The sequence below is a fragment of the Ziziphus jujuba genome, chromosome 2 (genome assembly GCF_031755915.1).
Source record: "Ziziphus jujuba cultivar Dongzao chromosome 2, ASM3175591v1".
Lineage (NCBI taxonomy): Eukaryota > Viridiplantae > Streptophyta > Magnoliopsida > Rosales > Rhamnaceae > Ziziphus > Ziziphus jujuba.
This window is the reverse complement of record NC_083380.1, coordinates 4,658,466-4,684,944: the sequence shown is the minus strand read 5'-3', so window position 1 is coordinate 4,684,944 and position 26,479 is coordinate 4,658,466. Positions and strand designations below refer to the sequence as shown.

Below are 26,479 nucleotides of genomic sequence, written 5' to 3'. Positions count from 1 at the left end.
ATTGTCTAAACATCTAAGAAAAACACCAGCCATTGAACCTAAACGCATATATGCTTTTCAAACTTGGAGCATTAAAAAAAAAAAAAAATGCAAACATGATTGATACTTTGTTCATGTCAAACCAGGACAGTTGATTTTGATGAGCTGAAAAAACAAAAAAAGAAAAAATAGATAAATCTCATCTAAAATTGTCAACACGCCAACCTCTGAGTGATGTTTCTGCTATACTGCTGCTTAAAATTGTCAACACGCCAACCTCTGCGTGATGTTTCTGCTATACTGCTGCTTAAAATTGTCAACACGCCAACCTCTGCGTAATCCTTTGAGCTATACTGCTGCTTCCTTTTAATCAAAATGGGAGTATAATTTAATTATGAAAAGTACAGTGCACATGCAAGCTTTAAATAACCTGTAGAGAAATAATAATATATAAAATTACACAATTATATAGTTATCGTCATGTCCCCTCATATAGCTTGATTATAGCTGCCACATGCTCTCAGCTTTTTTACAGTCTTTTGTCCTTTTCTTTATTATGAAAATTCATAATTCATGATATATACATATTTACATTAACCTTCTTGGAACATTTGTGTATCTATGTAACACCCCGTCCCAAATCGCACCGGAATCCGTGCACGTTGACCGAGGTTGACCGTTGACCGAAGGGGTCAAAAGTTGACTTTTTGACTCGGTGAGAATTTTGAGTTGACTAGGGTACCGTGGCGAAGTGCACGATGCCACGAGTTCGTAGACTGGTAGCACGTCAAAAATGGAGCTACGGTTTGAAAGTTATGGACGAAACAAGTTGCGGTCCAAATTGTCCAAGGGGTGCCGGAGTTGACTTTTTGTTTATGGGGAATTGAGCTTTGACTCATGCATGGTTGTGAAGTGCTCGTCGATACGAGTTCACAGACTAGCGGCACGCTCAAAACGGACATCCGGTTAAAAAGTTATGGACGTTTGAAGTTTACCGGATACCGTATTATTTTAATGTTTTTGGGTTGGTGAACAGTGAAATGCCACGTGTCAGCTTCTGAGTGGTCCACGTGGCATGAACAGTGTCATGCAGGGTTTTAATTTTGAAAAAACTCTCGGGGAAGAGAGAGAAAGAGAGAGAAGAGAGAGAAAGAGAGAGAGGAGAGAGAAAGAGAGAGAGAGGACCCGCCGGCCGCCGGTCATTTTCATGTTTTTCCGGCCTAGTTACTGTACACGCGCCGGACAGAAAGCTTGCCCACCTCATTTCCGGCAAAACCTCCAAATTTCACGGCGAACGGCCGCCGGACGCGCCCGGATCGGACGTCCGAAGTTTGGCGGCGATTTTTCCCCTCCACCGCCGGCCACCGCGAATCGGCACTATTCCGGCCGATATACAGTACACGCGCCATACACCCAGCATCCTCTCCTCAAGTCCGGCCTACCCACCAAAAATCACGGCCATCGGACCACCGACGCGCCGGGATCGGAGCGTTTTCCGGCGAGGGGTCGAAAATCTTCAAACGGTGATTTCTCCGCCGTCCGACCTCCGTTTTGCTCACCGTCGGTCCCGTTGGATTGCTCTCCTCACGATCTACAAATCTGCAAAATTTCACAGCAAACGGCCACCGTCGGAAATTACTGTTCCGGCGACGGTTGCCGGTGACGTGGCGGCCCGCCGGAAATTACTGTTCCGGCGAGTACCCGAAAATTCCGGCCAGCTCCAGTCCGCAGTGTTCGACCTCCTGAACCCAAATCCGACTTCCGTTTCCGCCAATTCGCGACGGTTTGGGAGAATTGCGGAGCCGAAACCCGAAAAGCTTCCCGACGAAATTCAAACCCCGTCGGGTACGATCATCGAAAATTAAGACCGGATCTGTGATTAGCATCACTCGAGCTTCGATTCGGTATATAACTCGTAAATTCTAGATATCGTTTATGTTTTGACCCCCCGGGTACCGGGTATTATTTACCCGAATAAAATATTAATTTATTTGACTGTCTGTGAATTTTGTTCTAGGAGCACCGGTGAGTCGTAGAATTGATCCCGTAGTGGATCATGGGTTAATTGCGTGCTCCAGGTGAGTGACCCACCTTCAAATTAATTTTGGGAATTTAATTGGTGAATATATAATGTGTGATTTAAATATTTGGAATTTAATTTCTATGTGCCAAATATTTATTTGAATTATTGTGGAATTATTTGTGAATTTATCGGATTTAAGAAAATGTGTATTTCACCAATTTATGCCATGTGGAATTATTTTATGGTTTTGAGGATTTTGAAATTGGTGTGGTTTTAATGGTAAATTGGGCACGATTCGATTTTCAAATATTTCAAGGAAAATATTTGGTTATGTTGGTGATTTCAATTTTTATGAAATATGCCCATAAAATATTATGGGATTTGATTATGATATTTCGAGAAATTATTTATGCTTGGAAAAAATGTGGATATTTGAATTGATGGATTTGGGAGTTGGTGGATTTGAAAATCATGGAATTTATGGCATTGATTACAAAGAAATTGTGGGAAAATTCCCGGTTCAAGCGGATGGATTATGCCCGCTATGCTTATGAAAAATGTGAAATTTGTTTTATGATTTAAATTTATGGATTTTATAATTTTTAGATGCACCGTGCACGTACTGGTGTTCTGATTATGTGATATGGTATATGTGATATGGTTAGTGTGCACACGGTTGTGATTAGCGCGCAGGTGGGTGTGAGTAGCGCGCGGTTGATATTATGAGGGTGTCCTGTGCATGCCATCGGAGAGGGCGGCCACCCCCCATGGCCGGGACACCAGGTTAGCAGCGGCGCTGTGGGACGCCACGCGACCGTATGCCGGTTTCTTTCTATAACCTCCTGTCTGGCGGTACCTTGGGACGCTGGGTACTGTTGGCGCCACTGGTATATAGTGGGTGCATCAAATGATTTTCAGAACTGTGTTTTAAAAATAAAATGTTTGGAAACTGAATTGGAATTAAAAATATAATTGTTACCGCTTCTGGTATTTAATTGATGTCTTGGTTTTCGGGGAATATGGATAAAGGGTTTTGTGAAATTGTTTTAAAAGGGGAACCTTTCCAACTGAGAGAATTGTAAGGGTTTTGAGAGAAAATATTATTTTCAAATAATTATTATTTATACTTATTACTGTGATATTATATGGTATAGTAGTAGGGTCGCTCACTGAGATGATTAGCATCTCACACTCTTAAATTCCGTTCCTCTAGGTACCAGGTTGTCGGTGTTCACTCGGAGCGGACTTGATCTTCCTCGCTGTTTTAGTTCGGCAGTACCCTGTTATTCTTTTATTGCAGTTGTAATATTTCTTTCACTCTTGTTGTATTTATTTTGCACTGGATTACTGTATTTATTTTTTTAAGTGCTGCAATTTGTGGAATCAATCTGCAGTACTGTGGGAGGAATAAGGGGATAATTTTAGAAGTGTGTTTTCAGTGCAGGTAAATTGTGGTAAGTAAATCCCTTAGGGGAGGCTCTGTCGGATTTTCCGTTGGAGGGTTCGGTAGGGTTTCCCTGGGATCAGGGCTGTCTAGGGTTCCGGGGAAGGAATTCTGGACGGGTCCTGACAGTTGGTATCAGAGCTCTAGGTTCTAGTATTCCTAAGGGACTGTGCATTGTTGTGCATCCTATCCGTGTTTAATCTCTCGTTTTACCCGTGTGAAAGCGTTCTTTCTGTTTGTCATGGAGAAGAAGGATGATTGCCTAAGGATGTGTGTCGATCGATTTCAAGGCGTCAAATATTTTTCCGATCGTTTATCAAAAAATTAAATGCTTTTCAAAGTGGTATTTGAAATTAAAAGTGTTTTATTCAAGTATTTTTGGTTTTTGTTCGTACATGTATTTGTATGTTATATTGTGTAATATTATACTGCACCATATGGAGGCGGCGAACCAATGTGGTCCATGTAGAGCTAGCCCCATGATCATGTTGCCTACGAGCCCGGGGAATTGGACGGCCAATATAGGCAACCACCCTGGTTTGTATTGGTAGCAGAGTGTCGGCGACAGTTGGAATCATGGATTACGTAACATGTAGAAGGTGTCGTACGTACCTCCATTACAAGCGTGCATATTTTATTTTATGCTATGGATTTTAAGATATGATTTTCAATGTGGAGTTTTAACAATTGCCTATGCAAGTTAGGTATATTTGAAAAATATATTTTATTATTTGTTTTATGTTATGGTTTTTCCAAGAGCGACTTAAGGGTTAAGTATCGCCAGTCGAGAATCCAAAGCAGGGTATTGTTGAGTTCAAAAAGGGGATCCTAAAGGACGCACGTGATTCAATGTATGCGATACATCCCAAGGGTATAAAGATGTATGGAATGCTCACTAGATGACATTGTGGTTTGGCATGATAAAGGAAGTTGCAAGATCCGAATAAAGGTACTTAAGTCACCGACAAGTAAAGTAGGGAGATGTAAATATGGATTTCGTGCTTAAACTATCGTTCATAAAGAGAAGGTACGACAGCGTTTAGAGAATCAAGCAAGCTCCGGATAGCGACTAAAGTTCTACTTGGTGGTTGATGAGGTTAATGAGATGAGGATGATTCCTTAGGCATGGTTGGATGTTTAAGCATGGTTATTTTTCATTCTAGAAGCTAAGATCTTGATATCTTATTTCCTTGGAGATTTAAGGTTCGTATTGGTGGTGCTTTATCGATTCAAGGTGGTTGATATTGTTGGTGATAATTTACAATGATAAGGAGTATGATTTTTGGGACGGAGTTAGAATTTAAGAAGTGTGGAATACTTTATTGGGTTAAGGATCTAGTGATTTGTTCATAGTATTGGTGGTGATGCTAGAATTAAGATTTAAATTCCTTATTGCTTGAGGTGTGGATTCATGGAATTTATTTGAAATGAGGGAAACTTAGGGTTTTCAAGAATGGTATTTGGATGTTGAGAATTTTATTCATGACCTTGATGAATTTAGTTAAAAGAAAGATTGATGTTTGTCGAGGTTAAGACTATTGGTTAATCAATGAGGAGCAAGGGTTTTATAATTGTAAGTACTAGGAGGGTAATCGAAGACAAGTGAATTAATCTCAACCTTAACTTGGTGATACCAGTATTTGAGGAAATTAGACTTAAGTTCTAATCTAACCTTTTAAAGTGCTGATCGAGTCACGAGAGTTGGTTGTTGGTTTAAGGATGCATGCTTTAGAAGCACCTTATGGTTAGCGTTCGACTATGACCAAGACTTGCAGATCGTGTTCTCGTGGACCAATTTGAATATCCTTAATTAGTGGGCATGAGAAGGAAAGTTGCACAAGAGGGAAGTTAAAGTCACTATTAGGCGAATGTAGTGGCAGATGCCTTGAGTAAGAAGGCTACTGGATCCCTTGCTCACATCCAAGTCATCCAACTACCTCTCATGGTGGAGTTGAAGAAGATGGGGGTGTTAATGCATATGCATCCTTCAGGAGTTCTCATGGCTAGCTTCCAGGTACGACCGATGTTGGTGGATCGTATAGTAGAGACCCAAATGGAAGATCCTAAGTTGAGGACAATTAAGGGCAAGGTACAAGAAGGTCTTGATCCGGAATTTTCCATAAGGAGGGATGGAGCCCTCGTGTATAAAGGACGACTTTGTGTTCCGGATATTCCAGGACTCAAAAAGGAGATTTTAGAGGAGGCGCACAGCTCGATGTATGCGATGCATCCTGGGAGTACCAAGATGTACCGGACGCTTGTTAAGTATTATTGGTGGATTGGTATGAAAAGAGAAGTGGCAGACTTCGTATCAAAGTGTTTGATTTGTCAACAAGTGAAAGCAGAAAGACAGAAGCCTTCGGGACTACTCCAACCTTTACCGATTCCTGTGTGGAAGTGGGAAGAACTCAACATGGACTTCGTATTCAAGCTTCCTTCCACACCTAGAAGGTACGACGGCATTTGGGTAATCATTGATCGTCTCACCAAGTCGGCACACTTCCTACCGGTGCGAGAACGTTTTTCACCCGAGAAGTTAGCCCAGTTGTTCGTGCAAGGCATACGTGGGATCAGTTCAAGATGGCCTTCTCTACTGAGTTTTGTCCTCCTGCCTACCGTGAAGCAAGAAGGAGAGAGTTCGAAGAACTACGACAGGGGAACATGACAGTGACAGAGTACGAGAGGAGATTCCGAGAACTATCAGAATTCTACATGCACCTAATTCCCGACGATCACACGAAGAAGGTGAGGTTCATAGACGGATTGAAAGAGAGCATCAGCTACACCCTTTCTGGATCAGTACATCCCACCTATCAGTCCGCCAGGGATGCAGCGCTTGAGCTAGAGAGACAGGAGGAGATACACAGACCCGCGAGGCGCAGATCATTCGAAGGTTCGTATAGCGGAGTACCTCGACAGGGGGCAGCTAAGAAGAGCCATAGCTCAGGCTCAGACAGTGATGGGTTAAGCCCACGAGGCAGATTCCAGAGGAGAGATAGTTATCGCATGCCCCAGCCAGCTCGCCATTCGATCAGTGTGGATGCAAGCTCGTATCAGCAGTCACGCATTGGTTCTCCGCGGATTTGTCCACTTTGTAGGGGGAATCATTCTGGGCAGTGTCAGATGGATGGTTTATGCTTTCGGTGTGGGCAGCCAGGCCACATAAGGAGGGATTGCCCTTATGGTAGCGGCAGTGTGCTAGAAGCAGGTCGACGGACACAGCATACGGGGATATTTCCAGGACAGAATTCCCAGGGGAGTCAGCCAGTAGGAGTTTCTTCGGGATCAGTCCAGCCGTCTGCAGGATCGAGTCGAGGTAGAGGAAAGAGACCCCAGCAGACAAGTCAAGGCCGGGTGTTTGCTATGACGCAGCAGGGAGCCAGGACTACGCCCGACGATTTCACAGATCAAGTGATGGAAGCAGACCTGATCCTGTTGGATCTATCCGGACTTGAAGTAGTGTTGGGCATGGATTGGTTGGCAAGGAACTACTTAGTCGAGGAAGCGACATGGGAGCCCGAAGCGCAGGTGCGTGATCAGAACCCTTGTTTGTTCCAGTGACGCGCGGAAATTTCGAGGACGAAATTTTTGTAAGGGGGGAAGGCTGTAACACCCCGTCCCAAATCGCACCGGAATCCGTGCACGTTGACCGAGGTTGACCGTTGACCGAAGGGGTCAAAAGTTGACTTTTTGACTCGGTGAGAATTTTGAGTTGACTAGGGTACCGTGGCGAAGTGCACGATGCCACGAGTTCGTAGACTGGTAGCACGTCAAAAATGGAGCTACGGTTTGAAAGTTATGGACGAAACAAGTTGCGGTCCAAATTGTCCAAGGGGTGCCGGAGTTGACTTTTTGTTTATGGGGAATTGAGCTTTGACTCATGCATGGTTGTGAAGTGCTCGTCGATACGAGTTCACAGACTAGCGGCACGCTCAAAACGGACATCCGGTTAAAAAGTTATGGACGTTTGAAGTTTACCGGATACCGTATTATTTTAATGTTTTTGGGTTGGTGAACAGTGAAATGCCACGTGTCAGCTTCTGAGTGGTCCACGTGGCATGAACAGTGTCATGCAGGGTTTTAATTTTGAAAAAACTCTCGGGGAAGAGAGAGAAAGAGAGAGAAGAGAGAGAAAGAGAGAGAGGAGAGAGAAAGAGAGAGAGAGGACCCGCCGGCCGCCGGTCATTTTCATGTTTTTCCGGCCTAGTTACTGTACACGCGCCGGACAGAAAGCTTGCCCACCTCATTTCCGGCAAAACCTCCAAATTTCACGGCGAACGGCCGCCGGACGCGCCCGGATCGGACGTCCGAAGTTTGGCGGCGATTTTTCCCCTCCACCGCCGGCCACCGCGAATCGGCACTATTCCGGCCGATATACAGTACACGCGCCATACACCCAGCATCCTCTCCTCAAGTCCGGCCTACCCACCAAAAATCACGGCCATCGGACCACCGACGCGCCGGGATCGGAGCGTTTTCCGGCGAGGGGTCGAAAATCTTCAAACGGTGATTTCTCCGCCGTCCGACCTCCGTTTTGCTCACCGTCGGTCCCGTTGGATTGCTCTCCTCACGATCTACAAATCTGCAAAATTTCACAGCAAACGGCCACCGTCGGAAATTACTGTTCCGGCGACGGTTGCCGGTGACGTGGCGGCCCGCCGGAAATTACTGTTCCGGCGAGTACCCGAAAATTCCGGCCAGCTCCAGTCCGCAGTGTTCGACCTCCTGAACCCAAATCCGACTTCCGTTTCCGCCAATTCGCGACGGTTTGGGAGAATTGCGGAGCCGAAACCCGAAAAGCTTCCCGACGAAATTCAAACCCCGTCGGGTACGATCATCGAAAATTAAGACCGGATCTGTGATTAGCATCACTCGAGCTTCGATTCGGTATATAACTCGTAAATTCTAGATATCGTTTATGTTTTGACCCCCCGGGTACCGGGTATTATTTACCCGAATAAAATATTAATTTATTTGACTGTCTGTGAATTTTGTTCTAGGAGCACCGGTGAGTCGTAGAATTGATCCCGTAGTGGATCATGGGTTAATTGCGTGCTCCAGGTGAGTGACCCACCTTCAAATTAATTTTGGGAATTTAATTGGTGAATATATAATGTGTGATTTAAATATTTGGAATTTAATTTCTATGTGCCAAATATTTATTTGAATTATTGTGGAATTATTTGTGAATTTATCGGATTTAAGAAAATGTGTATTTCACCAATTTATGCCATGTGGAATTATTTTATGGTTTTGAGGATTTTGAAATTGGTGTGGTTTTAATGGTAAATTGGGCACGATTCGATTTTCAAATATTTCAAGGAAAATATTTGGTTATGTTGGTGATTTCAATTTTTATGAAATATGCCCATAAAATATTATGGGATTTGATTATGATATTTCGAGAAATTATTTATGCTTGGAAAAAATGTGGATATTTGAATTGATGGATTTGGGAGTTGGTGGATTTGAAAATCATGGAATTTATGGCATTGATTACAAAGAAATTGTGGGAAAATTCCCGGTTCAAGCGGATGGATTATGCCCGCTATGCTTATGAAAAATGTGAAATTTGTTTTATGATTTAAATTTATGGATTTTATAATTTTTAGATGCACCGTGCACGTACTGGTGTTCTGATTATGTGATATGGTATATGTGATATGGTTAGTGTGCACACGGTTGTGATTAGCGCGCAGGTGGGTGTGAGTAGCGCGCGGTTGATATTATGAGGGTGTCCTGTGCATGCCATCGGAGAGGGCGGCCACCCCCCATGGCCGGGACACCAGGTTAGCAGCGGCGCTGTGGGACGCCACGCGACCGTATGCCGGTTTCTTTCTATAACCTCCTGTCTGGCGGTACCTTGGGATGCTGGGTACTGTTGGCGCCACTGGTATATAGTGGGTGCATCAAATGATTTTCAGAACTGTGTTTTAAAAATAAAATGTTTGGAAACTGAATTGGAATTAAAAATATAATTGTTACCGCTTCTGGTATTTAATTGATGTCTTGGTTTTCGGGGAATATGGATAAAGGGTTTTGTGAAATTGTTTTAAAAGGGGAACCTTTCCAACTGAGAGAATTGTAAGGGTTTTGAGAGAAAATATTATTTCCAAATAATTATTATTTATACTTATTACTGTGATATTATATGGTATAGTAGTAGGGTCGCTCACTGAGATGATTAGCATCTCACACTCTTAAATTCCGTTCCTCTAGGTACCAGGTTGTCGGTGTTCACTCGGAGCGGACTTGATCTTCCTCGCTGTTTTAGTTCGGCAGTACCCTGTTATTCTTTTATTGCAGTTGTAATATTTCTTTCACTCTTGTTGTATTTATTTTGCACTGGATTACTGTATTTATTTTTTTAAGTGCTGCAATTTGTGGAATCAATCTGCAGTACTGTGGGAGGAATAAGGGGATAATTTTAGAAGTGTGTTTTCAGTGCAGGTAAATTGTGGTAAGTAAATCCCTTAGGGGAGGCTCTGTCGGATTTTCCGTTGGAGGGTTCGGTAGGGTTTCCCTGGGATCAGGGCTGTCTAGGGTTCCGGGGAAGGAATTCTGGACGGGTCCTGACAATCTACCTCATTTTCTTGTTGGGATTGGCCTGTTATTGAGCTAGCCTCAATATATGTTATGGAATTGGTTCCTCTTCTTACTTCTTTTCATCCTTCTTTGTATTTGTTTTATTTTTTAGTATGAATTGTTCATGTTTAATTCAAAAGCTACTTTCATATGTCATTTTAGTATTTTTTTAATATGAATAAGTTGCAATCTTTATACAAATTTGTTCGAAGACTAAGTTAAAATCTTTTATAATCATTTTTAAGTTTTGTTTTTGAACTTTTGCAGCAGATTAACAAGAGGGACTAAGACCAGCAATATCGATGTAAATTGAACAAAATGCCTATGACAAAGCAAAAAACTTATTTCTCATATCTATATTTATGGAGGTTTTTGGAATGTAAACGAGACACCATATTTACCAGGTGATGATGGCAGATTGATGAAACAGAGGAAGGATGCAGCAGAAGATAAACTCACCGGCCAGAAATGCTTTGAAGGGTAGTTTGCCTCCAAAATCAAACTTCTTCCTCCTGAATATCAAATCAAGCCCTAACATAAATAGATCGAAGCTTATTTCGCAGATCAACAAATGACATTTCCAATAATGAATAATTGAAAGCATGACACCATGAAAACCAAACAACAAATTATGATTGTTTTCCATATAAACAAAAACCCACTACCATAAACTTTACCAGGACAAATCCTCATTTAGTTAAAAGAAATGAATTTCATTTATGACCCTGCTGGCATACGGAAAAACAAAGTTTCCCATCCATAATTTGAAAGAAAAGTATCAATTTTTGTTTATATCAGAATCCTACGGTTGCCCTGTTACTATTATCATTGAAATTTCAATAATCTAACAAAAAAAATGATTCATTAAAAAGAAAAAAAAAATATTTCATAATTTTTTAGCTAAAAATTAAGGTAAAAAACAAAGAAAAATAACAAGATGATGATGATGGAAGATTGCCGAAACAGAAGAAGAAGACATGCTCACCGGCCAGATGCTTCGAAGGGGATGGTGATGCGAGATCGACGATGCTTCGAAGGGGGCGGCCAGAGATGCTTCGAAGAGAGCTCGGTGGGACAAAAGTGACCCAGTCTCCAGATGGGTCAGATTTATCCCCCTCATTTGGGATAAAATCATCTACGGGACAAACTTGTCCCCCTCCCATTTTCACTTTCCAAACACCGGACTGGGACTGGGTCCTGTCCTGACCTGCCCAGTCCGGCGTAACAAACACGCCCTTACTGGGCAAATGGAATAGCCCATAAACTAAGGTAATAGCCCATTATACGGTTAATTTCCCAAAAGAAAATGGGCCTTAGGCCCTAAAAGAAAATCAATCGCTGAGCTGGGCCTACGTTTTGTGAATGACTATCATCACACTATACATCACACGTGAGAGAGAGTTGCAATATTTCATCCTAGGCTACAATGGAGGAGAATGGTATCAGTAAATTGCCAAAGGAGATTCTGGTGTCAATATTGTCTCTCTTCCCAGTAAGTGATACGGTGGTTACCAGTGCCCTTTCCTAGTTTCTTGGCGATGGCGGTACATCTGGACTTGTACAACAAATCTCAACTACGACGGAAAAACTTACTTGATGACGAAGAAAGCGAAAAGGAAGGGTAGTTTTTGTAATTTTAAGGTAGAGTGTTAGTTTCGTAACCTGGGTGAATGGTGTAAGTAATCAACACAAGGGGTGGTCAAGCTTGCAATGGGAAACCAAGGACTTCAAGATTTCACATTGGAGTTTCCATACCCTGTTCCTATGATGAAAAGGGTTGCAGCCCCCTACATTCTTTTCCAGCAAGTCCTTTCCTCCCAAAGTAAGAACATTCTGAAAGTGCTTTATTATTATTATTATTGCATTTTAACACACACTATAGCAGGTGCTTCCTTCACCCTATTTTCATACTGTCTCCCTCATCAGCTACAGATTCTCCAACTACATATTGCAATACAGGACTATGTGAACGATTGTGTATATTCTTGTTAAACGGGAAAAAGAAATAAATAAATAAAAGAAAAGAAAAATATACAAAACAAGTGGTGGTGTTGTTGTAAACTACCTCCACACGTTTGAAGCAATGAGAAGTGGTGAGGCGGTTATCAACCACCTCCTCACTAGGAATGGCAATTTGCCCCGCATGATTCGATTCCTGCGGTGCACCGCCCCTAACGGGACGGGCTCGGGGCAAAGGTTTAAAACCCGCACCGGGGATGGGGAATAAACATCCCGGCCAAAACTCGGTCCGGTATATATAATTATTTATTTTTTAAAAATTCTTTTCTAGTTTCATTTATGTAAAACATCATTTTCTTCTTTTCTTACAAACTCCAACACTAAATCCTCAACTTTGACCGTAGACATTGATGTATTTTATTGTATTTTTGTTGCATTTAACCACTTTATTTACATTTTATTTATTAAAAAAATTATATAAATTTTTCAAAAAAAATTATATAAATTTTTCAAAAAAAATTATATAAATTTTTTAAAAAAAAAATTATATGAATGATAAAAAAAGAAAAACGAGAAAACCGCCCCTCCCCGTCCCCGCCCCGTCTATAAAGAAACAGGAAAAACCACAGGAACAGGATAGAAAATTCCCCTCGTGGACAAGGATAGGATTTTAATAACTGGCCCCGTCCCATCCCGTTAACATTCCTACTCCTCATTTATCTCCCCTCATGTTTTATATATCCAGATAAATTTGAATAAATTTTATTCAATATGTAAAATACTTTTTGAAAGAAATTCTTTCATTATTAAAAAATAAAAAATAAAAAAGGAAAAGAAAAGCAGTTTGGAACGTGCGAATGAGGGGAGTTTACAAGTGATTGAGGGATATAGCCTAGGGTACTGAAATTAAAGACAAAAACAGAGGGTTGGATAAGGAGAAAAGAGAGTGTGTAGTTGAAAAAGAAGAAACAAGAGGGGGAAAGAGGAAATCCCTTTTTTTTTTTTTTTTTTTTTTTTTTTTCCTTCCCAATCTGATTCTTCTTCTCCCTTCTTCTTTCTCTATATCTAATATGAAGGAATCCTAAAAACGCTTTGGCGTGACATTTTCTCTAAGCTTGCAATATTGCTAAAAAATTCTTTTTGTTTCTTATAAATAATTACATGCTTTTTTTTCAGTATTTAAATTTTGGAAAGATACTATAAATGTTTTGGTGTGGGATTTTCTTTCAGTCCAAGATACTAGTGAAATTTGTCTCGTGATGTTCTTCACCGATACCTCAAACTTGGAAGGTTCCTAGCCTGGATTCCTTTAAGTCTACATATATAGGCATGGTGAAAAATTAAAATGAATTTTTCAAATATATATATATATATATATATATCTATATTTAAAAAATAGTCCAATCCAAAGAAAAGGAATTTTGTGATTCAGAGAAAAATCTTTATGATATATGGATTGACAGGTTCTGTAGCTTGTTATGACAAGCAAGGTTTTTGAAAACTGTTTAAAAAAAAAAAAAAAAAAATTCTTGGCAAAATATATGCAGGGTAAAATGATACGCCACAAAATTGGAATTATCATTTTTATTTCTCTGTGTAATGAAGCAGTAAGCCGGAAGGATGAATTTCCAAAGTAATTTAAGAACCAAAAAATCGTTGTTGCTCAGCCTGCACTTTCTTTTGGAAAGATGTTAAGACTTGGAAATCTATTTCTTTTTAGATTCCACGTGTTAAAGTTTTAAAAAGAAAATCAAGTCTTTGGTTTAATATGAAGGCAGACAATTTTCTATTAAGACTAATGATGTAGAAATTTAACCTTGCAAATTGATTTTCTTAAATTAAATCTTTTAACAGTGGAAGGGAAAAAAGCGAAATGCAAGGAAATTAAATAGGAAATATTTTTCCTAAAAATAGAGGCTGTCTTATTTTCACATGGTTTTGATAAATTGCAAGGGATAAAAATAAATTAAGTAAAAGCTGGTAATTGGTTATTCAAGGGAGCCGAAGACTCCAATACACATAAAAGCTCATTATTTCTTTTGTTGCTAAATAATAATTATCAATTCCAATTCAGACACTTTGGAAATCAAATATTATTAACTGCCTAAAATCAGTTGATAAATTTTCAATTAGAAAGGTAATTTGGCTTAAAAAAAGGTAATTTGGCTTAAAAACTAATAAACAAATTCAGATATTATTAATTAATTTGGCATATAACGAATTGGTAGCCAACGTAAGTTAACGACCTAAAAATTAAAGTATTTGACATATAACCCAATCAAAATTAATGGGCAGTCAAATAACAAAAAGTTCATTAAATTGTCTAATTTGTACTGTTAAAAAAAATTAAATTGTCTAATTAAATCAATTAGACTTTTTAATTGGCTTCCAACCAATTAAAATGCAAAGTAGCTAATTAAATTTGGCATAAAATCGAATAAAAAATGTCAAACAAATTAAACATTCAATTAATTTTGTAGGACTATTAATTGTCAAATATCTTAGTAGTCCAATAAAATAAAGGGATTTCAAATATTTCAGGCAATCCAAGTGGACATTCAAAATTAATAATCGTATTAAATAAATAATTATTAAATAAAATTTAATTAATAAAAATAACAATTGAATTAAAATTAAATAACAACTACGAATTCGAATACAACTCAAAAAATTAAGAGTTGGCATGTAATAAATTTGGCAAATAAATTTAATAAATTTTATAAAATTAAAAGTGGTTAGATAAATGTCAAAGAATGTTTGTATATTCGAAGGATGCCAACTTAATTGCGATGTCTCTTCATTTTTATAATAAATAAATCTTTTAGCCTAAAATTTAATAAAGTTATTTTTTCAAAATTCTCCCAAATAAAATAACCTACAGAAATATTATAGATTATTTAATTAATCAAAAACTCCAAGTCAAATCTTTTAACAAACTACGGATGACTTGACTCGACAAATAATATATAGGCAGCCTAATCCAACACTAAGTACAATTCAAATTTCAAAGTTTCCAAATCTAAATTTCTAAAATTTTTAAATATTCTAAATAAAGCAACAAAATTTATTTTAAGAACTACAAGTGGTTTGATTTCTTTAAAAAATGTATGTAGGCAGCTTAGGATTTCAAACTAAGTGCAACTGCAAAATATTTTGAAAATCATTTTCTTAAAATATAATTAGAATTAATTAAGGGTTATATAGCCTTGAACTGGGCCAGACTACTAATTTAATAAACTCTTTTGCCCCTATATAAGTGAAATAGTATTTGTGGATGTCATAATTAATTTTTGCAATCAATCCTACCTTAACATATCTCTAGCAGCTGAAGTTGATGCTTAATCGATCCGACAACAATAATATCGTCATATTAATTCCTTTTTGAAGGCGTTACCTTACCTTATCAAACTTGTCCTCAAGTTCAAGCCCAAAAAAATAAATAAAAACAAACAAACAAACTTGTCCTCAAGATGTTGGCTTGGAACGGTATACGAGGTGAGTTCATGAAAGCTACAAAATGCCCTCATCTTGACCTCGTGGAAGTGGAAATTAAAGGCAACACCGGTCATAGAAACGATGCTCAACCTATTAACTACATTGCTGAGAATGCAGTTTCATCGAAGAAAATCATGATCAAGTCTCTCCATTATAAAAAAATCTTGCAGAAGTGGAACCTCTCGAACTGTGGAACAGGAAGAAATGGCAAAAGACCATCTTATGAAGCATAAGAAAGGAAAGATTCCTTCAATTATAGAAAAGAATCTATATGCTCTTAATATATTTATATATTTGATGTATCTAGAGATTGTAGTACTTCATTTTATATATTTATGTTAGGATATTTATGGAATTTGGGACCAAAAAAAAAAAAAAAAAAAGAAAGCATGGTTAGATAAGCTAATAAAAAATAAATATTATTGGATAACAAAATTAATCCCTTTCCAACATTGTAACTGTATTTGAGAGAACTTGAATTGGACACCTAGCAGTAATAAATTAAATTTGTCAGAAACCAAGTTTTTAATATACCAATAAGACAATTAGCAATCATACTTATATGAACAAAAGGAATATGAGCGAATAGGGTATAACAGCTGCTAAATGAATGAAGCAGAGCCACAGCAATGATAAAGATGCGTAAAGAAAAATAAAATAAAATCGCTCTTCTTCTCATTTATGCAGAAAAAAAAAAAAAAAGTACCTGGAAGTAATTTGAGAAATGAAAGAACAGAGCCACTGTTGGACGTTGCTGATCATATAGATTTATCATCAAGAAGTACATGCAGATTTCACTCTCGCCCCTTAGATGGCATTGATGTAGGATATCCAGCACTGCTTATGCTATCATTGTCTCGGAAATTTCACATCTTCTTGAGGTAATCAGGAGCTATGGTTAAGGTCTGGTTGCTTTGTCCAGTTAAAGTTTCGCACTCTTTTCCGATGAATTCGCAGCTGATGATCTTTCCTAACGCTGTTGTGCGGCTTTGGAAGATGGAAAAACACAAATAACACATCAAATGAATTCCATCTCTTTCAACTCCATATAACAAGGAAGAGGAAAGAAATAACAAAAATTGTAAAGTTCCATTTTTCTTTTGGTGATTGCTTCTCCTTTCTGTTCCGTTCAAGTAGTCTCCGAAACCACACAAAGAAGAAAAAGAGAGATAAAAATGGACGATTGGACAATAAGAATCTAGAAACACAACTATGTTTCCATAATCGGAGAAAGAAAGCATAGATAGCAAAAACGGAACTTAAAAATAGTAATAGAGGACAAGATAATTTGGAAGAAACAAGTTAACATTGCTACTGTGAAGAGATTCAAAGACTTTGAACCAGTAACAAGGTACTCAGAACTCCGCTAAGTAAATAATACAGAGTCACAACATGAATATGAGATGTTTAAAAAAATAAAAAATACTCTTCTTTTATTATTATTATTATTATTTTTTGTTCATAGATATCTGCTGAAACAAAATGAATTCTAAAACAGTGAGAAAAAATTAAGTACCTGGATGCAATTGGATCGAGATATTAGAGAACAGAGACGACATATTTGCATAGTGTTTATTATACAGCTTCATCGTCGAGAAGGATACGAGAGATGTAAGCAAGCTTGGGCCAATCTTCCCCTGTCTCTCGCTTGCACCGTTGAGTTACAATGGACAATTTTCGATTCTCAAAAGAGATAGAGAACTGGGTAGACCTTCTGGCAAACACTGAAGCTTATTGCAGTTATCAATCTCCAGGGTTTTAAGGGATGTAAGGTGTCGAAAGGCATTGCCATTTAGCGATTTCAGATTTGGAAGTCGGGATAATTGAAGAGTTGTCAAAGAGGTAGGAAATAGACCCTCCTCCGGAAAGGAATCCACCATATCTTTATTTCGATAGATACGCAAGTATGTGAGAGAGGTGAGTCCTTGCAGTTTCCATTGTATGGGTGGTGCAAACAGCTTGTCGTAATTATGAAACCCCAGACCTTTCAAATTTGAGGGCATTTCTGGAACGGACTGCATCGAAGAGTCAACTATCGTAAAACTCTCAAGACGTGGAAATGCAGTGTCCAACTGTTGAGTCCTTGGAAGTGAAGCCACTAGTTGTTCACTTCCATCGATTTCAAGGTTTGCCAAAGAAGGAGGATAATCAGGTAATCATTCCGCATTTAACTTTGGACAACCAATCAACAAAAGACATACAAGACGAGGAAAAACTCCACCTTCACTATGATCAGCCGCAACAAATAACCACTCCTTCCACTCCGGCATATCGCGAAAGATAAGATATTCTAAACATCTAAATGGCTTTCCCACACTAGTAGAACCATTTGAATAGAATCCTTCACCTATTCTCTCCACTAAATCAAATCCACAGATTTGAAGGAATTTAAGAGAGGGTAGATGCCCAAGCGTCGGTACCTCATAACAATTTCTACAACTCAGAAGCGTCAGCTTTACTAGATGAGGAAAGGAACCATCTCCTAGCCAATCTGGAAATCTTGTGCCTCCGTAATTTTCAATCTGTAATCTCGCAATTTCCCTGTGAGGTTGGAGCCCTTCAAGCATTACTCTTGATTTTTGTGAATCGTCTGTTTGACTGTTCCACCCCTCGTCCAAAATCAATTCAGTTATGTACTTCTTCTCCTTCAAATTGACATTCAAAACGTCTCCCACATCAACTACATTTCCAATCCCTGAGATGCATAGTTTTCGGCTTTTATTTTGAAGCTGTCCTAATTTTCCAATATTGCGACACCCATCATCGTGTTTGCCGACAGTAAAACCTGTTAATGTTCGCAAATCTTTCTTCTCACATATTTGCGGTGGCATCCCTTCCAAATCCCAGCAATCTTCAATAGCAAGATGACGCAAGTTTATTAGACTTGCAATGTTGCTTGGTAATCTCTTAAGACAACGACATCCATTGAACAAAAGTGTATGCAAATTGGACAAGCCACACAGTGTATCAGGTATCTTATTAATATTAGTATAAGATAAATGCAAGTGCCTTAACTGTTGCAGATTACCAATCGAATCACTCAACTGAGTCAGGTCTTTGTAACTTACCAGCATCAATATCTGCAAATTGTATAAAGTATACATTGTCTCAGGTAGCTCTTTCAGCTCTGTGTAAGATAAATCCAGATAGCTTAGAAGTTTCAATTTGCTAATTGAATCAACCAACCCTGTAGTATAATATCCAGATAGAGAGAGCACTCTTAAGAACGGCATTGTTGACGATAGTTTTTCACAGTTGACAGGCAACTGTTTCCTTTTGATAAAGTAATTATGTTGATGGTCTAGAAATTGATCTAACGGTAAAAAAGTTCTCAGACATTTATTTTGAAATAAATCCTCGAATTTCGTACTTTCGTATCTCTTACTTCTCACATACGATATATGACGAGTCTTTCTTACTAATGCAAGCGGGTTGCTGTCATCCAGCCGCAACGAAAATTCTCCTGAAACAAATTTTGCTAAATCGTTCACAAGATCATGCATAGTAAACCTTGTAAATGTGGACTGTTCCCACTGCTTATCACAATGAAATAAAGATCTTGATATTAAATCATTAAAGTACTCGTCTCCTACATCCTCTAAACTCTTCCTTTTATGGGGTTGCAACAGACCTTCTGCCATCCATAGTAAAATCAATTCTTCTTTTGTAAACCTCCTATCTTTTGGATATATCGAAGAATAAGCAAAACACCGTTTTAGATGAAAAGGAAGATAATGGTAGCTCAACCATAAAGCAGGAAGAATATTACTCTCCTTTTCAGCCAACTCCCATATGTCATTGTTTAACACATTTTCCCATTCCTCTGCGTTTGATTCACTGCGCAAGAGCCCACCGAGTGATTTTACAGCTAAAGGCAGACCATTGCACTTTTTAATGATTTTTCTACCAATTGCTTCTAAATCTGGACGTACACCTGACTCTGTATTGCTAAAGGCATGTTTTGCAAATAATGACCAAGAATCCTCCTCGGATATTACCTCTAAGTTATGATTTGGAACAGTACCCATCATTGATGTGATATTTCCATTTCTTGTTGTCACAATGATTTTACTTCCACAGGCTCCAGAATCAAAAGGGCTCTTTAGGGCACTCCAAAGATCATAATTCTCATTCCAAACATCATCTAGGACAAAAAGAAACTTTTTCTCCACCAATGCTTCCTTCAATCTAGCTTGAAGTTGATATGGATCTTTGACATAGCATGGTTGGGAAGTTACTGTCTCAAGAATTGTTTTTGTTAGTTAGAAACATCAAAGTCATCTGATACAGTAACCCATGCCTTGAGATCATAGTTATTCACTCTAGGATCCTTGTAAACAAGTTGGGCAAGGGTGGTCTTGCCAATCCCACCCATCCCGACTATGGGAATCACAGATATCTTACTCCCACCTAAATCATCTGATACCAACAATTCAACAATGGCCTCTTTGCCACCTTCCCTTCCATAAACATTAGAGTCTTCTACCAAGGTTGGTGGTAATCGAGGTGAAGATCTTCTCTCAACAACTTCTTTCAAACCCAGGACATCTTTTTGTTTAACAATATATTCTGGTCTATCAAGAATCTCCACAAGTTTGGGTTCCACTATGTTGTTAAAGCTAGTGAACCAAGTAGAGAAGAGATTTCGTACCTGACTTGTGCTGCTTCTGTTTTTACCTTCCATCTTGCATCGCAAAGCTTCAGTGTTGATTTGATAGATCAGGTCCTCTGCATCATAGGAAGCTTCTCTGAGCTCATTAAGCCATTGCTTGACAGGTGGATCTCTGATTTTCTTCTCCTCAGCATCATGGATCACCTTGTTAGCAGACAACAACATAATCTTTAACTTTTTGAGCAGCCTGTCATTCAGTTTCTTTCCCTTGATGAAGTCAACGACCTCCTGAGTATTAGTGATTCTCATGTACAGCTGCGTAGTTAACTAAACCTTTTCATGTTGTTTGTCTTGTATATCCTTATCACGTGTATTTAGGCTTCATCATGTATTTTAAATATTATTTTGTTTCTATCTGTTGTACCTCCCTTCTTATCTGTAATAGGGTATTTATACCCAGCTTTTATTGAATAATAATTAAGCATTACTTTTCAATTTTCTTAAGTTGTTTTACTGAGAAGCCAACCTTTCAAACAGCACCTGAAGTGAGGCCGAGAGGAAAGCTCCACCCACCAGTTCCGCAGCCATGTGTTGTGAGGAAATTAAATGTAGGAAAGATCTCAATAGCAGACTAACAGGAGTTATGAGTATGCAATCTGAAACTCAGAGCATATAGTTTTTGTGCAACATATACTAGATGCAATCTGAAACTCAGAGCATATAGCCAGTATGCAACCGGTTTTCTTAATACCATCCGGGAAGTTTCCCACTTGTTGTCTTGTCATTTTCTTTTGTTTTCTTTTTTGGTGGATGTCTTGTCGTTATCTTTATATTTTCAAACTTCAGTACTGCGTCCCCGTTGAAAGTTGGTTTACAATGAAGAGGGTCTAGGGCCACACAGTATTATTGGTCCAGGAAAAATAATCAAACAGTTGGATGTCAAAAAAAAAAAAAAAAAAAAAAAGAACAGTGAATATTGATGATATCATTCTTGTATAAGATCATGGTAAGTGAAAAGATGAATATGAGAAATCCTTGATACATCTGCCCATAAAAATGAGAAGGAAAAAAAAAAAAAAAATGGTCACGAATTAATAGTTGAAAGGTTAACTGGCACCATGTTAACCATTAATGTAATGTTGTAAGATTAATACTATATTATACAAATATTTGATTCAAGACTTCAAGCAAATTAATAAGAAACTAAAAAAAAATACCAACTTTTTGTAATAGTTTTTAAAACAGGATATTAACTTCTTTTTGGACACAAAATTTATTTTTATAAATAAACAAAACACTTGCCTTTTATTATATCAACTCTGATGATGAAGAAGAGGAAGAACCATGGCTTGCGCTCCCTATAATCTCTTTTAGCACCAAGCTTAAACGTCGTCGTCTCCTTTTCATCCCACGGTTAGTCGATTCTCTTTCCTTTCAACCCGCTATTGAACTACTGCTGGGCTAATAGAATAACCCATGATACACTCAAAATGACAATGTGCCTCAGGCCCAAATTAAATTCAAACACGTTAGATTGGAACCTATTCAAGCCCATGCGTTTTTTCTTTTTTTTCTTTTTTCTGCTTCACGTTGTGAGAAAGGTCCTTGCAAGGTTCAAAATTGAAAACGCCATATAGAAGTTAGAATATTTTCTTCGGATTCAGTTTGACCTGTTAGTTAAATTCGAGTTTCCTAAAATTTGCTTCTTATACGGTGACAAAAACGAATTTGTATTAAGACATTTACTTTTGATTCAGAACAAAATTCTTATTCTAAGAAGAAAGATTGGAATGGCACAATCCCATACACTAGTTAAACAAAAACAATGTGCACTTTTAAGAATTATAGATCTTATGACCAATTGTGAAAAAGAAAAAAGTGCTGGCCAAACTTCAAGCCCCTTACAATAATTACATAAGATTGTTTCTAAGTACCAGAACAAATTACAGATAAGAATTACTTAGCCTAAATTAATCGTCGCACGTAGTGAAGTTTTGTAATAAATATGTAGTTAATACATGTTGTACTACTACCTCCAAAATAATTACAAAGAGCATAAACTAAAGAAGTGAAATGACGAATCAGATACTAAGTAAATCCTCTTGCACACATAATAAATTAAACTCAGAAAAAAAAAATATAGAAACAAGAAGAAAAAGAAGCAATTCTAGAATAAGAACAACAATTATAATAACCTTTAAAAGGTGAGAACTGCAACAAACTAAACTATACATAAGTGTATTTTGCAGAAGATAACCACATTTTTCACATTCCAACAAAAAAATGAAAAATAAAAAATAAATCCATATACTTTTCAGCGTCCAATATACATTTTGGAATTTTTTTTTTCCTACACAAAAATAAATTATTTGCTTGTGCCTTCTGGGTACCCAGGATGGAGGATTTCTTTGGCATAATTCCCAATTACCAAGTGGGGCACATACTTTAAGTGCATCATCAACTAAGAGAGTTCCTGAAACAACTTAAACCAGTTCTGAGAATGAAAATAGCATTCTTTTATTCATTAACGTCAGTGGGTTTGAAATATACAAATGCAGATGAAGAGTACAACTGACAGATCAATATAAAATAATTTTGAATACAAGTAAATCCCGAAAACTATGTGATAAAGATAAATAAGACAGATACTTTGAATACAAGAAATAGTTAGTTAGTTATAGTAGTTGCAGAAGGATCACTGATATGCCCCCTCAAACTTGGTGGGCAAGGAAGAACACCAAGTTTGGACAGTAGAAACTTGAGTCTTTGGCGAGGTAGAGGTTTTGTAAGACCATCAGCAAGCTGATCGTTGCTACTTATATGAGATACTCGTAGTGAACCAGCAGCTACTCGTTCTCGGACAAAATGAAAGTCGATTCCAACGTGCTTCATTTTTTAATGAAAATTTGGATTAGCACACAAATATGTTGTACTGACATTATTACAATAGATGGTAGGAGAAGTGGAAGAATGGATTTGAAGTTCTTTCAAAAGAGAGAGTAGCCACTATAATTTCGATGTTGTGTTGGCTACAGCTCTATATTCTACTTCAATTGATGAGTGTGAGATAGATCTTTGTTTTTTGGGAGACCAAGATATAGGATTGCCACCTAGAAACACAAGGTAACCGGTGGTGGATGTTCGGTCATCGCGATTGCCAGCCCAGTCAGCATCAGAATTAGCATGAAGAGACGGAGGATTGTTGCGATGTAAGAATAAACCATATGAGCTTGTTCCTTTTAAATAGCGAAGTACTCGCTTGACAAAAGTCCAATGAGTCGTAGTGGGGCAATGCATAAACTGAGAAAGCTTGTTTACTGCAAAACTTATATCTGGTCGAGTGGATGAAAGATATTGAAGACTTCCGACCACTTGGCGATACTGTGTTGCATTTGTAGGTTGGGACCCGTCAGATAGAGTGAAAGATTGAGTTGCAGACATTGGAGATGCCATAGGTTTTGCATCAGTCATGTTGCTTTTTTCCAAAGAATCAAGAATATATTTTTGCTAGCTAAGAAAGAGACCATGTTTGCTAGGCAGAACCTTAACACCCAGAAAATAATTTAAATCACCCAAGTCCTTTAAAGAAAACCTTTGAGAGAGAGAATGAACAAATCATTACAGAAGTGAGGAATTGTTGCCTGTAAGAATAATATCATCTACATAGACAAGAAGATAGAGAAGCTGATCAGTCTTACTATAAATGAACAGAGAAGCATTAGATTGAGACTTGACAAAGCCAAAAGAGATGAGAAAAGCCTTCAATTCGATATACCAGGCTCGTGGAGCTTGTTTCAAACTGTATATGGCCTTCTTGAGCCTACACACATTAGATGGTTTGTTTTGATCAATAAACCCAGGAGGCTGAGACATATAGACTTCTTCATGTAGAGTACCATTGAGGAATGCGTTATTGATGTCCAGTTGCTTAAGAGGCCAATCTTGGGATAAGGCAACACTAAGAACAAGTCTAACCGTTCCTGGCTTGATTACTGGGATGAAGGTATCAGAGAAGTCAACACCAGGATGCTGATGGAAGCCTTTTGCCACAAGACGAGCTTTATATTTATTTAGAAAACCATTTGGGTTTCGTTTGATACGGAAAACCCATTTACAACCAACAACATTTTTTGCATCAGAGGATGGAACAAGGTCCTAAGTGTTATTACGTAAGAGAGCTTCATGTTTTGGAGACATGGCAGTGCGCCATTCAAGGGATTGAAGAGCTTGAGTAGGCGTCCTCGGTTCTAAAACAAAACTATTGGAACTGTGAGTTGCAAGGAAAAAATCATGAGATTTTTTTGGTTCAAAAATTATATTCAATGATCTGGTACGCATGGGGTGCTATCGGGTGGGTTGAGAAATGACAGGAGATGGGTGTGAAGATGAGGCAGAACGAGGTGACACATGGGCAGGTGTTTCAAGGAAGCAACCAGTGTTTTTGGTAGATGAGTCACGAGCAGAGGAAGCCTTTTCATTGGAATAATTATCTATAGGGAAGAGATGGTCACGTGAACATGAAATGGGCTCAAGAGAACTAGCACTTTTACATAGGAAGCGTCATGTGAACAAGGAATTTTTTAAATGGGCCAAACAACTTTATAGAGAAGTCACCATCAGGAGTAGCACAATCTTGTAAGAGTGCATGAGAAGTGGACCCCATGGGTTGACCTTGAATATTGGAGGAGGATAGAGATGTGTGAGGTGAAAAAACTTGTGAGGGAGTAGGTAGCTGCTCTTGTTTGGAGTGTATAGTGTTTTTGTTGGAAAGGGAGTGTGAAAGCATTGGTGAATTAAATAATGAGGAGAAAGAGATGAGATGGGACCAGTGGTGTGGATAGAGTTAGGAAGACGTGTAGATAAACATGTGTAGGGAAAGATAGCTCAAGGAATCTCACATGCCTAGATATGAAAATTTTATTATGGAGAACATCAAAGCAACGGTACCCATTTTGATTTGGTGGGTAACCAAGAAATATGCATGGTCAAGAAGGAGGTTCAAGTTTATGACTGGTATAAGGCTTTAACCAGGGAAAACAAAGACATCCAAAAGCTTTAAGACGAGTATAATTAGGTGGTTTGTGATATAGATTTTGAAAAGGTGAAATATTTTGGAGGGTATGTGCAGGAAGTCTATTAATAAGATAGACAGCAGTGGTGAATGCATAAGTCAAGAACTTACTCGGTAGACCAGCTTTGGAAAGAAGAGACATGCTAGTTTCTCTAATGTGTCTATGTCTACGTTCTACAAAACCATTTTGTTCTGGTGTGTTTGGTGTTAGGACTCGTCCAAGATTCCTCACTAGAACCCTAGACAAGCTCTGATTCCAAGAAAACCCTACCAAACCTTCCAAGGAAAATCAGGCAGCATCTCCCCTAAGGATTGGACGTACCATAAAATTTCCTGTATGGAAAAAAAGCACTACTAAAGATGTCCCCTTATTCCTCCCACCTTATTACAATTCATTCCACAAATTCATAACACTTCATAAATAATAAACAGGCGATCCGTGCAATACATTATTTAATAATGTCCAATACAGTATACAGAGCATTTGAGTTACAACACAAAAATAAAAAAAATAAAAATTGTGACAACAGAGAAAAGAAAGAAATATCAGAGGATAGGAAAATAGGAAAATGAAGAAAGATAGAACTCCTCGAATTATCCGCAACGGAAAAGATGTCGAGCTTGCCTCGGACATCAACATCTACTAACCTGGACCTAGTGAAACGAATTTAAAAATGTGATATGCTAATCATCTCAGTGAATGATCCGATCTACTATCATAATAGTAATAATGCTAGAATAATAATAATAGTAATTATTTGAAGATGATGTTGCTCTCAAAATTCTCACAACTCACTCAGTTGGAAAAGTTCCATTTTTTTAAAAGCATTTCACAAAATCCAACATTTATATACCCCAAAAAGTAAGGACATCATAAATGAATAAATACAAACAGCAACAAATATTAAGAATTGAAATTTACCTTGAGAATATATTAATAACAATTAATTGAATTAATAGTAAATTACCACAAGATAAATAAGATCACGTCTAAATAAATAAATAAAAAGTTTCATATTAGAAGAATTCGGCACGATCAAATTAACAAAGCAAGATTTAACATAATATACACTCTTTATATCAATTATCATTTTGAAAACATTTAACTTTGATAATCAGGTAGGAGAAAAATAATTTGACACACCATACTATATACCAGTGATGCTCTATGATACCCAGCGTCCCCGAGCACCGCCTGGCAAGAGGTTAAAGAGAGAAAACCGGCATCCAGGCCGCCCTGGCGTCCCAGTAGCGCTGATGCTAAAAACTTCATCCCAGCCACGGAGGGGGACAGCTATCACCAATATCAAA

At 38.2% G+C, this 26,479-nt stretch overlaps 1 long non-coding RNA gene and 1 pseudogene across 1 annotated transcript; both read right to left on the bottom strand.

The window, feature by feature from the left end:
• Positions 1–15,878: 15,878 nt before the first annotated feature.
• On the bottom strand, positions 15,879–20,930 carry LOC112488802 (putative disease resistance RPP13-like protein 1; annotated as a pseudogene).
• A 1,659-nt stretch (positions 20,931–22,589) lies between these two features.
• LOC125422427 (uncharacterized) lies at positions 22,590–24,784 on the bottom strand. Its single transcript, XR_007241075.2, has 2 exons — positions 23,873–24,784; positions 22,590–23,756 (listed from the first exon to the last, which is right to left on the bottom strand). It is a non-coding gene; the product is annotated as an uncharacterized LOC125422427 (long non-coding RNA).
• Between the last annotated feature and the right edge of the window lie 1,695 nt (positions 24,785–26,479).